The sequence below is a fragment of the Grammomys surdaster genome, unplaced genomic scaffold (assembly GCF_004785775.1).
Source record: "Grammomys surdaster isolate TR1022 unplaced genomic scaffold, NIH_TR_1.0 150, whole genome shotgun sequence".
Classification (NCBI taxonomy): Eukaryota; Metazoa; Chordata; class Mammalia; order Rodentia; family Muridae; genus Grammomys; species Grammomys surdaster.
This window is the reverse complement of record NW_021604608.1, coordinates 17,998,216-18,009,322: the sequence shown is the minus strand read 5'-3', so window position 1 is coordinate 18,009,322 and position 11,107 is coordinate 17,998,216. Positions and strand designations below refer to the sequence as shown.

The 11,107-nt window shown below is 44.6% G+C and overlaps 1 non-coding gene across 1 annotated transcript; it reads left to right on the top strand.

Moving 5' to 3' along the window:
- Nucleotides 1–345: 345 nt before the first annotated feature.
- Nucleotides 346–477, top strand: LOC114619539. Its single transcript, XR_003711175.1, has one exon. It is a non-coding gene; the product is annotated as a small nucleolar RNA SNORA17 (small nucleolar RNA).
- The last annotated feature ends 10,630 nt before the right edge of the window (nt 478–11,107 follow it).

Here is an 11,107-nt window from a genome sequence, read left to right as displayed (position 1 = left end):
CAGAGGGATGGCTCAGCAGTTAAGAGCACTGACTGCTCTGATAGAGGACCTGGGTTGGATTCCCAGCATTCACAATGCAGCTCACAAAAAAACATTTGTAACTCCAGTTCCAGAGGATCTGATGCCTCTTCTGGCCTCCAGGGGTACCAGACTTGCATATAATGCAAACATTCATTTAAGATAAACACTCATCATGTAACAAAATAAAAACATTTTTTTTTTAAAAAATGATTCTTTTCAGGAAAGCTGAGTCAGGAGGACTGCTGCAGATTTCAGAGCAGTCAGGGCTACACAGTAAGACTCTTGTCTGAAACTTTTAATTTCTTCTTAAAAGATGAGTATTACCCTGCCCCTAGAGGCTTTGCAAGTGTGCCTGCTGTGTCACATGTGTGTCAGTAGGTGGCAGGGAGGTGAAAGGCTATGTCTATGCTTAGTCTTCTGACCTGTGAACATTCAATTGATTAGTAGCCAAATATTCCCTGAACAAGGGGGAGTCTAAGATAACCACCAGTCTGGTGTCAGTAGGCCTGGACAAGGAAGCTAGCCTGAGCTAACCACCAATCTGGTGCTGAGCAGGCCCAGATGGACTCCCAGGTCAGGGCGCAAGCCAGAGACTAGAAGAACCAAGCCTGGGATCATGAGCCCCTGATAGGAGCAAGCCCTGGAGGACAAGGACCATGGGACTCAGACAGGGAGATAGGAAGTTAACCTGAGATGACTACCAGTTCAGTGATGCACACACAGGCCTGGGGGAGCAAACCATGACTGAGATGACCTTTGCCTGGTGCCATAATGATCAGGCGGGTCATAGCACTCCTGAAAACACTTCTGAAATGACCTCAGACACTCAGAGATCCTGGGATCCACTAAGAAGATCCACTAAGAAGATCAAGTAAGTAGTAGAGAAATGGAAGAGAAAGAGAAACAGAAGGATGTGGGCACAATGAAGAGAGGCAGAACTGGAGAGTTGAAGGTAGTGAAGAACAGCCCAATGTGAGTGGCTGGTGATGTCACCTGGGCCCTGGCCTGTGCTGCTTCTGGGGGCCACATCTGGGTTTATGGCCCCTGAAGCAGCAGGGTTTGTTACCACCAAAGGCCAGTAGAACTTCCCTGGTCTGGGCTGTTGCCTGGGGACGTGTTGATGTCTGAGGGCTGTGCAAAGCTGGCTCCACCCCTTGTCTGGAAATCATGGGAAAGCTGGCCCTGCCCCTAGCCAACTGCATTATTTGGGAGAGCAGCTCCTCCCACACACACATTATGGGAGTTTCGAGTGAGTCAGCGCCAAGGGTATGAGCATGGGAGAGCTGGCCCTGCCACTTGTCTCCTTTTCAGTGACATGAATCAGTGAGAGAAATCCTCCCCCACCCCTTACCTCCTGCAGCAAATGGGAGACATGGCCCTTACTAAGGTCATGAGAGAGGAGCTCTGTCCCTGTCCCTCACCTGGGGAGCACAGTCGAGCTGTGGACGTAGGAGCTTCAGGAGAACCAGCCTTGCCTCTTGTCTGCTGGGTGGTGGCATGGATAAGGAAGAAATAAAAATGCCTTCTTTCCCTTTCTCTTCCCTCATTACCTATGGAAGGCGAGAGAGCTGGCCCTGGTAATGAGAGCAAGAGAACTGCCGCTGTCCCTCACCGGCTACGACACTTGAGAGGGCAGGTCCTGAACCTTGTCTGGGTAGCAGGATAGAGATGGTTGGGTAGACAGGTTTACTGGTGAGCAGACTCCAAGGGTGTAAAAGTGTGAGAGCCAGTGGACTGACTAACTCAGATACCTGGATCAGGCCCAGTCCAGGGCTTTGAATTGGCCCACCCCAACATCTACCCCATCAATGAACTGCTAAAGTGCAATAAAAGGCCAATCCTACAGATTCAAAACTATAGGATCTCCATGACACAGGGAAACCAAGGGATATCCAAGAGGAATCCCAGTGAGGTTCCAGTATTGATAGAGTACCAGAAACCAGAGGCCTCAAACCAGACCAATGAGTCATCGCAATGAACATTTGCAAATAAAGAAGTGGATCAAAGGGCATACCGAGGAATGCCCACTGTTACACACTACACCTTCCACAATGAGATTTTTTTCCCCTTTGTTGTGGGAGAGGTTGCAAGGGTGGAGGGTAGGTCTAAGGGGAGGGAGAGATGAGTGGGACTGGGGTGCCTGATGTGAAATTTACAAAGAAGCAATAAAAGGGATTCTTTAGGTCAAATATTGCTTATCTGAAGCAATTAGGAGACAGTGGGTGAGTTTGCAAACCAGCACCACACCTGCGGACCAGCCTCGCCCTCCCTGTCCCAGGGCCTTTCAGGTCACTGACTTAGCACTAGCCTAGGATTCAGCAGGAAGCTTTTAATATTATTATTCTCATGCTGTGCATCTGTTTTACCCCCGAGCCCGCTAAGCACCCACACTTTGAGTTCTCACTTTTTTTTCTTTAATTTTTGTGGGAATTATAATTGAACTCCCTGAAGTCTGCGCACACCCGTGGACTTTTAGATGCGGTGGTCTCCCCGTTTGACGTTAGGTTTGCAAGGCTCTTTCCACACCCATGTATTTCCCTCTGGAAACCACACACTGAGCCAGAACGAAGCCATTTGAGGACCTCTCCCTACATTGGACGTGTAGGAGAGCTACAGCAACAGAAGGGTGAAGGGGTGTGGGGAGAGCTGTCCAGCTAAGTGCTGGAGTTTGTTCAGCTGAGGGGACCACACGGACTGAAGACAAACACTGGTGTTGCTAGAAGACTTAGAGGAGTTGTAGTTGTTGGAGTTAAAACAGACAGCAGAGATGGGGAGGCACAGAAAGAACCCTGAGCGTGTGTGGAGCTAGCAGACCTAGTAGAAGAATGAACTAAGCTGGCTTGGAATCGCCACATAAACTTCTAGGGTCTGTTTTTTCCTTTTCCTTTAGAACAACTTTAACTTTGCAGCAAAGTTGTGAAACCATACAGAAAGTTCCCATACACTCTAGCCTGCATCCACTTTCTCCTGTTTCCAACATTGTACGTTTGGCACAAGTAATGAGCTTGGATTGTCATGTTATCGGTTAGTATAAGTCTATGCTTCATTTACATGCTTTCTCCCAAATCCCCTTTCATGTCCTCTTTTTGTTCACGACTATTAAGAGCACCACGGTATGCTTAGCTGTCACATACCAATTTAGGCTCCTCGATTGTGCCCGTTTCTCTACTTCTTTCTATTACTGTTGTTGTTGTTGCTGCTGCTGTTGTTGTTGCTTCTTCTTGTCGTTGTACATATGTATGGTTAGGTGGGATGTGCACGTGGAGTTCAGAGGCGAACTTTGAAGAATCAACCCTCTAAGTTCATAAATCCCAGTGTGAGTTCTTGAGTGTTTACTTCATGCTGTGAGTTCTAGATCATCATCACTTGACTTACTCTCTTTCCCCAGTTTGCTCTGTCTTTGCTCTTAGAAGATCTTTCCGTTGGTTCTGGGGTCCATTTGATATCTCAGCTCTGGGCATGGGCAATGAGTTACAACGTCCTTACTTTCTAGTGGCACTAAATACCCTGGAGTTGTTTTGTTTAGCTCCTGATTCAGTCCTGGGATTAGCCAATGCTTCTAATTCTGTTATTGGAAAGTATATTAAAAGACTGAGCTCTGGTTTAATGTGCTTGATAGTGTCGGGATGCCAGTGTTTCTATGATCTCTCAGCTGACGCATCATAGTGATACAAATATGGCTTCGAGCTCACCAAGGAGAAAGCTGTATTCAGCTGCCTGCTCCGCTTTGAAAGCTCCCTTTGGTTCATGCTGAAATTGAAATGTTGTTTGAACAGCATTGCGAGGTGATTGGGCCCTTATAGAAGGAATTGTTGCCCTTACAGAAGGGCAATTTGGGGCCCCCTTGCCCACTAACTCTTTATCATATAACGATACATCTGGCAGTTTTTTGCCCGATGGAACGTCTCCATATTGGACTTCAAAACCTCTCCAACTGTGAGCCGATCATTGTAGTAAAGCACCCAAGCTTTGAACACTCCGTTTTGGCAACGTAGAACAAACACGATACTGCCCGTGTAAAATTGAACACAAGCTCAAACTTGTTTTCCTGAGCCCCAATCCATTCTCACATGGATGTTTCTATTATTGTCCTGGATTATCTACACCTATCATCTAGCAGTGAGGAGCCAAGCATTGTTAAATTGTTCGTTCTTAGGATACACAAATAGTGACATTAGAATTTTAGGCCTAGTGGCAAAATATCGTCTTCTGTAGAATACTGTGCTTGTGTGCAGTTTCCTCTGTGATGAGTCTCAGATTCTTTGATAAAGTACTTGGGTCAGCAATCCATCCGTATCCTGTAGGGAAATGGTTTTATATATTTATAGTATAGATATTGACACATCTTCATTTCGTGCCAGAGACTCTCCCTATCAAAATGATGTGTTAGGGGCTGGCGGGGTATCTCCTTACTCCAATAGCTTGGGACAAAAATTCAATCCCACAAATATACAGAAAGGTGGATGGAGAGAACGGATGCTAAAACATTGTCCTTTGACCTCTATGTACATGCTGTGGCATGTGGACCCATATGCACACTCCATGTACACACTAATAATAACAATAACAATAATAATAAAATTATGTATGATTATTTATGTTTCAGAAGCACATGTATCCAGTGCTGTTTGGTGTTGGGAGTCTTGACAAATGCACAGTACCGTGTGTTTACTGTGAGGTATGAAGTGGATGGTTGCATTGACCTAATAAACCTTCCTGAGCTTCACTTGCTCAGTTCCCCCCTCCCCACTCCATCGTGGGTACTGCTCTTTTTGTTTTATGTTTGATCAGATCTTTTTCTTTTTTTGAGACAAGGCCTAACTCTATAGGCATGCTACTTACTATATATCCCAGGTTCACCTTAATTCATGGCTCTCTGTTGGGTTAAAGTGAGGAGGGCTCACCACTGGGCTCTGGCCGCTCAGGGAGGGGGGCAAGCCATGGGAAGTTTGACTGTGCTCACTCCACATTGGCAGGGCGGGCTGGGCCAGGCGGGCGTTGGGCTATGGGAAGCTGCAGGACCCTGCTCTGGGGGTGGGGAAGGCAGTCTGAGGTCCATGGGGACTGCTGGAGTTGTCTTGGGAGTCCCCGGGCCTGCGACAAGGCCAGGGATCATCTGGTTCTCAGGCTCTTGGACACCCAGGCGCCGATGGGAGCTGTGGAAGGGCCGAGAACAAAATGGGAACCACAGGCTGGATTGGCCTGTGGCCAAAGCAGGAGAAGGGGATAGAAGCTCCGGCTGTGCCCTGTGTTCTTGGCTTGGTCTCATTGGCTTGCTTGGCTTGGGTTGGTGGTCGCTGTGGCTGGGAATGCATAGAGGTCTTCTGCTAGAGATTAGACGGCAGTTCTGTAGAGGAAGGCCTGATGAAAAGAAATAGTCCATAGTCTTAAGATGTTTATTGTCATGGTAGAAAGTAGATGAAAAACCATACCCCAAGTTTCTCAGGGCGGGCCGAGGTTAAATATCTTTTGCAGGGAGGAGTGTCTGGGAAGGAAAACTCAATTGGCTACACCGCCCTTCTGACCTTTAGGTATCTCATTAATATGGAGATCTGTTTTGAAGTGTGACTGAAAGACACAAATCTATGTAGGGTTGCAGCCTCCTGTTAGGAATCTAGAGTCTGGGGGTGTGTGGCAAAATGCCTGTAATCCCTTAGTATCACCTGGATCCCACCTGGGGCCCCCAGGATCATCTGGGGCATCCAGCAGTTTCTAGCCTGTGCTTGACCAGAAACCAGGCTGCCTTTCAAGATCCAACAGCTGTCCTCTTGCCTTAGTCCCCAAATGCTATGATTATAAGCATAAGCCTAGGCCGAGGCCCACTGCTGTTTGTGGTAGGCTGCTTTCTCTCTTTTCTAGAAGATAGAAGAAGAGGTGTATTGAAATGGGAATACGGCTGAGGAAAGAAACAGTGACACTTTCAGCGACCAGAGATGCGTGACCCATGACTATTGTGATCCTATTTACCTTACAAAACCAGAATGGAACTCACTTATTCTGGGGGGAGGGAGGGGGAGGGAAGAATCATTTTAAGTCACATTGATTTAAAAAAAAACTTTAAAAAAATACTTTCCATGTGTTAGATATGAAGTGGACAATAAAGAGTAAGACAAGCCGGGCGGTGGTGGTGGCGCACGCCTTTAATCCCAGCACTTGGGAGGCAGAGGCAGATGAATTTCTGAGTTCAAGGCCAGCCTGGTCTACAGAGTGAGTCCCAGGACAGCCAGGGCTACACAGAGAAACCCTGTATAGAAAAACCAAAAAAAAAAAAAAATCCTGCTAAAGATTTACTTGGTTGTTTATTATTTTATGTGTATGTGTGTGCCTGTATGAGTTTATGTGCAGCACATGCATTCAGGGGCCCTCAGAGTCCAGAACAGGCTATCAGATGCTCGGAATCTGGAGTTACAGGTGGTTGTGAGTCACCATGTGGGGACTGAATACCAAACCTGAGTCTTCTCCAAGAGCAATAAACAACATTTCGAACTGTCGAGATGCTTCTGCAGGTCCAAGATAGACCTTTTAGAACATATATTTTATTTTCTAAGTAGAGAAAGGTGAAAAAAAAAACAATAAAATAGTCTAACATATGCTTTATTTTCCACTTAAGCCCATGAGTGGGTTTGGGTTTGGAGATATCTTAGAACGATACCTGTATTACTCAGGGTTCTCTAGAGTCACAGAACGTATGGAATATCTTTCTTTACTGAGGGAATTTATTGTGATGACTCAGTCTCTAGTCCAACTCCCCAACAATGGGCAGCTGTGAATTGGAAGTCCAAGAATCTAGTAGTTTCAGTCCCACAAGGCTAGGTGTTTCATCCGGTCTTCTGTAGAAATAGATTCCAACAGATGTGCTTGAAAGTAAATGAAAGTGGCCAAGAAGAGTGTATCTTCCTTCTTCCAAAGTCCTTATGTAGGTCTCCAGCAGAAAGTGTGATCCAGATTAAAGGTGTGTACCACCACGTCTATATCTGGGACTTGTTTTGTCCTAGGCTGACCTTGAACTCAGAGATCTCCTTTGGCTTTGTCTCCTGGGTTTAAAGGCATGTACTACCTTGCCTGGGCCTAAGCTTTTCATAGCCACTATGCCTCAAGATCTCCATGCCAAGATCCAGGTCAGAAACTTGTATCTTCCAGCCTCAAGATGGATCACAGGTGAGCCCTCCAATTCTGGATTGTAGTTCATTTCAGACAGAGTCAAGTTGACAACCAGGAATAGCCATTACAATACCTGTATTCATCATGGTCTTTGACCTAAATATTTGCCATGGAGTGGCCTCCCTTCTATGAAACATCCTGACCTCTGATGTAGCCTAAGCTTCCATCAGGCTATCTCCCCTTCCCTTTCCTTCTAACCAGATCAGTTGCCCTGAGGTCAAGCCATTCCAAACTAGAATATTTGTGCTTTTCAGTGGGCTCTAGACTCCAGCCCAGCGCCAACATGTACTTGGCTGAGATCACAGCCTCAGAGCTACTTACAGATCCATCCTCTCTGTGCTCTCTTTCAAGTGTTGCCTGAAGGGCCATGAATGGAGTGGAAGAGAAGAAATAAACCCAGTCTGCTTCTGGGATAACAAGGACCTTTGCCAGGAGTCAGCAGAAGGCCATTAGATAGAATGGTTTTCCTGTTCTTTGCAAATTCCCATACCCAGCCCAGCTTCTGGACCCATTGGGGCAAGTGCAGTTTGCCACTCTGGCTGAGAAAGAAGCTGGGGTTTCAGCACAAAAAGGAAACTGGTAACATTTCTTAACAATGAGCAGTCCATTGCCAGGAGCTAGAGACTCTCTTTAGTGTTTCCTATTTGTTGATGGATAGCAAGGGTGAGGCCCCATTTACAAGATCCTTTCTTACTAAACTGCAATTTCTGGTCCTTGTGAACAACTGCTGCCTGAGGTCAGCACAGAACCTGATCGTGAGTACTTGTCCATTTCCTCATTGACTGACCATGTCCTTAGGGTAAGAGGTAAGGCTCTCCACCAGGAGGGGGACCCTTCGTAAGGTCTTAGAGAGCACACATATGTGGCTCTGTTTCCTGTTGTACCCTCATTTGCAGGAGGTAATGTTAACCTCTCCTACCCCCTTGTCAGGTTCCTTGTCCCTAAGTCAGAATAATTCCACTACCCTTTCAAAACCTTCAGAACACAAATACAGTAAATGCTCAAAAATATTTACAATTAAAGGTGTGGAGGTCGTGGTTCAGTGGTAGAGACGCGCTTAGCTTGCTCATAGTCCTGAGTTTGACTCCCAGCAACAGACACATACAACACACACAACACACAACACATACACACAAGGGAGGGCGGTGTTATTAAGTAGTTAACATTATTAGTTGTTAAGTAGTATTTAGTATATGCTTGTTCTAGCCCCTTTCCATTCATTATATAATTCAATGGTGACATAACTTTGCAATGTAGAAGCCATTATAACTAGCAATTTAAGGATGGAGCAGTGAGTAAGAGAAGTGTAGCAGCTTGCCCAAAGACGCCAGAAGCAACAGAACAAGCAGGGAGGGGGCATTATTTTATTCTGTTTGGTTGGTCCATTGGTTAGTTTTGAGACAGGGTCTGGATGTGACTTTAAGTCCTTGCCCTCAGCTGTTCTCTGAGAGTAGGTATCACACAGAAGAGGACACTCTTTGATGCTTTGATTCTATCAGAAGATGTCTTTGGGAGGTTCTCAAGTGACTCTCATGATGCTGTCATTAGTAGAAACAGGATGGACGCATAGCCTTTCCCCAGCATGTTCATGAGTCAGGTATAGAAGTTCTTTACATAGATATGTAACATATGTATGTCACATGTGCATTTTTTATCAGGCTGGGCATCATGAGTGCTAGGCAAACATTCTATCAGTGAACTACATCACACACACACACACACACACACACACACACACACACACACAGTACCACCTGGCCTCTAGGATTTGGTTCAGATCACACTTTTAAGACATTGGTTATCATAACTAATCTCTGAGGTAAGAACCTTTATTATTTTTATTTTCTGGATGAAGAGGCAGACAACCAGAAGTGAAAGAACTCACTCTGGTCCTATAGCAGAGGTTTGTAGCTGGCTTCTAGCTGCATTGTTTCAAAGCCTACACTCCTAAGCTACCAGAGCCCTCTGGTATCACAGGAATCAAACACATAGATATGGAAAGCTCAAGATGGAGAACACTCCATCTTTCAAATCCCAGAGGCCAGGCTGTAAAGAATGGTGCGTGTGCGTGTGCGTGTGTGCATGCACGCATGTGCAAGCATTCAGCTTGACTAGGGGATAAAGAAGAAAGTAAAAGATGGTTAGGAATCAATGTTATGTGAGTTTCCATCAGTGTGAAACACTATAGGAAAACACTAGCAGACATTTTCTCATGGCGGCTTTGGTACATTTCTCATAGATAAGAAAATCCACTATGAATATTTGTTAATCCATTTAACTAAATGATCATAATGTTAGACAATGAATGGATAATTGTAAGTATTCCTTTTTTTTGGGGGGGTGAGTTTCTGAGACAGAGTTTCTCTACGTAGTTCTGGCTGTCTAGGAACTTGCTCTGTAGACCAGGCTGTCTTTGAGTTCATGAAGATCTGCCTGCCTCTGCCTCCCTAGTGCTGGGATTAAAGGCATGCACCAGCACTGCCAGGCTCAACTGTAAGTATTCTTACAGAAGAAAAGGAGATAAGCAATCAGTCCAAGATGTATTCTGGACGGGTGTTGTTGGTCGTTGTTGTTGGGTTTTGTTGTTGTTGTTTTTTGGGGGGAGGGAGTTCGTGGAGATGTTCTAGCATGAGTTTTTACTCTCTCATATTCATTTTAATTGTTTTGTGTTTTCTAAACCAAGAATGCACTACTTTTACAGTCACAAAAATTATGATTATACCGAACACTGACCTTTACCTAAGCATTTACACATCTTGCCTCTCTGCAACCTTTTAATAAGGATCTCTAGTTACATCATAATACATATTTTGCATCATTGACACAGCACTTTTCCTGGGAGCTTGGACATCATCTGTTGAGACCTCAGAATCCTTGGGGATATTCTTGTCTTCCAGCAGGAGCTGTAGAGAGCAGACAATGGACAAGCTGGCAGATTTTCATCCCGTTTGAGAAACTGAAAAGTGCCTCTGGGGGTTGGCAGTGATTCATCCAGGAGAAAGCAGAGAGTCCAAGATCTGAGATGATTCCAAAGAAAGCCCAATTTCTAGTTGAATAAGCAGATGTCTAGACACGGTGCAGAATGTCCACCCCAATGGAAAATGAGTATTCAGAATTAGCCAATCCACAGCTACTGCCACATTCGATGTGCAGTGTGTAACCTATTGCAGGGAAATTATTAAAACACAAAGGCAAAGAGTTGTTTAAACATTTTTTTTCTGGGATCTAGTACATGCTTATCTGTTGAGATAGTTTCAGTTTAATTGTGATTAGCACAGTACAATCAAAGTTCCCTATTGTATCTAGATTGAAATACATTCATAAAATCTGTACTTGTAACAGAGATATGTCATAATTTGAAAAGTTTCTTTATGATTTTAGCATTGGAAAGATAGATACAAACTTTGTTTCCATTTCTATTGTAGCAAAAAAACCTGAAGGTTATTCACCTAACTCCTCAACCAGAATACTTTCGGTTTTATGGCAGTTACAGTATTTTCTACTTCCAAAATCTCTGGGAAGCCTTGTTTACTCTGAATAAAGTGGGCATATAAATGAATAGTGTTTGTTTTGACCTACCATTTAAGAAGATACATCCAAACCTAGACTCATCTGATTCTGAACAGACTTCTAGTAGATAATAAATGACTTAAAGTTACTATTATTATTTTAATCTAGAAGGAATCCGTTGCCTTTATAAACAATGGAAAATGAGGTATACACAGATTTTGATGGGACTTAGTTTTGTGCTTAGCCTCAAATGATGCACGTATTTTTCTGAGTACACAAGTTTATTCTTCTGTGTAACACTGAGGAGCCTGAACCAGGCACTAAATGGTAGAAAACTGCCGAGCTCAGCTGTGACTCAGTGACTCGTACATTTTGAGCAGAGAACATCCAGTAGCTCAGCATTTCCCCCATTATT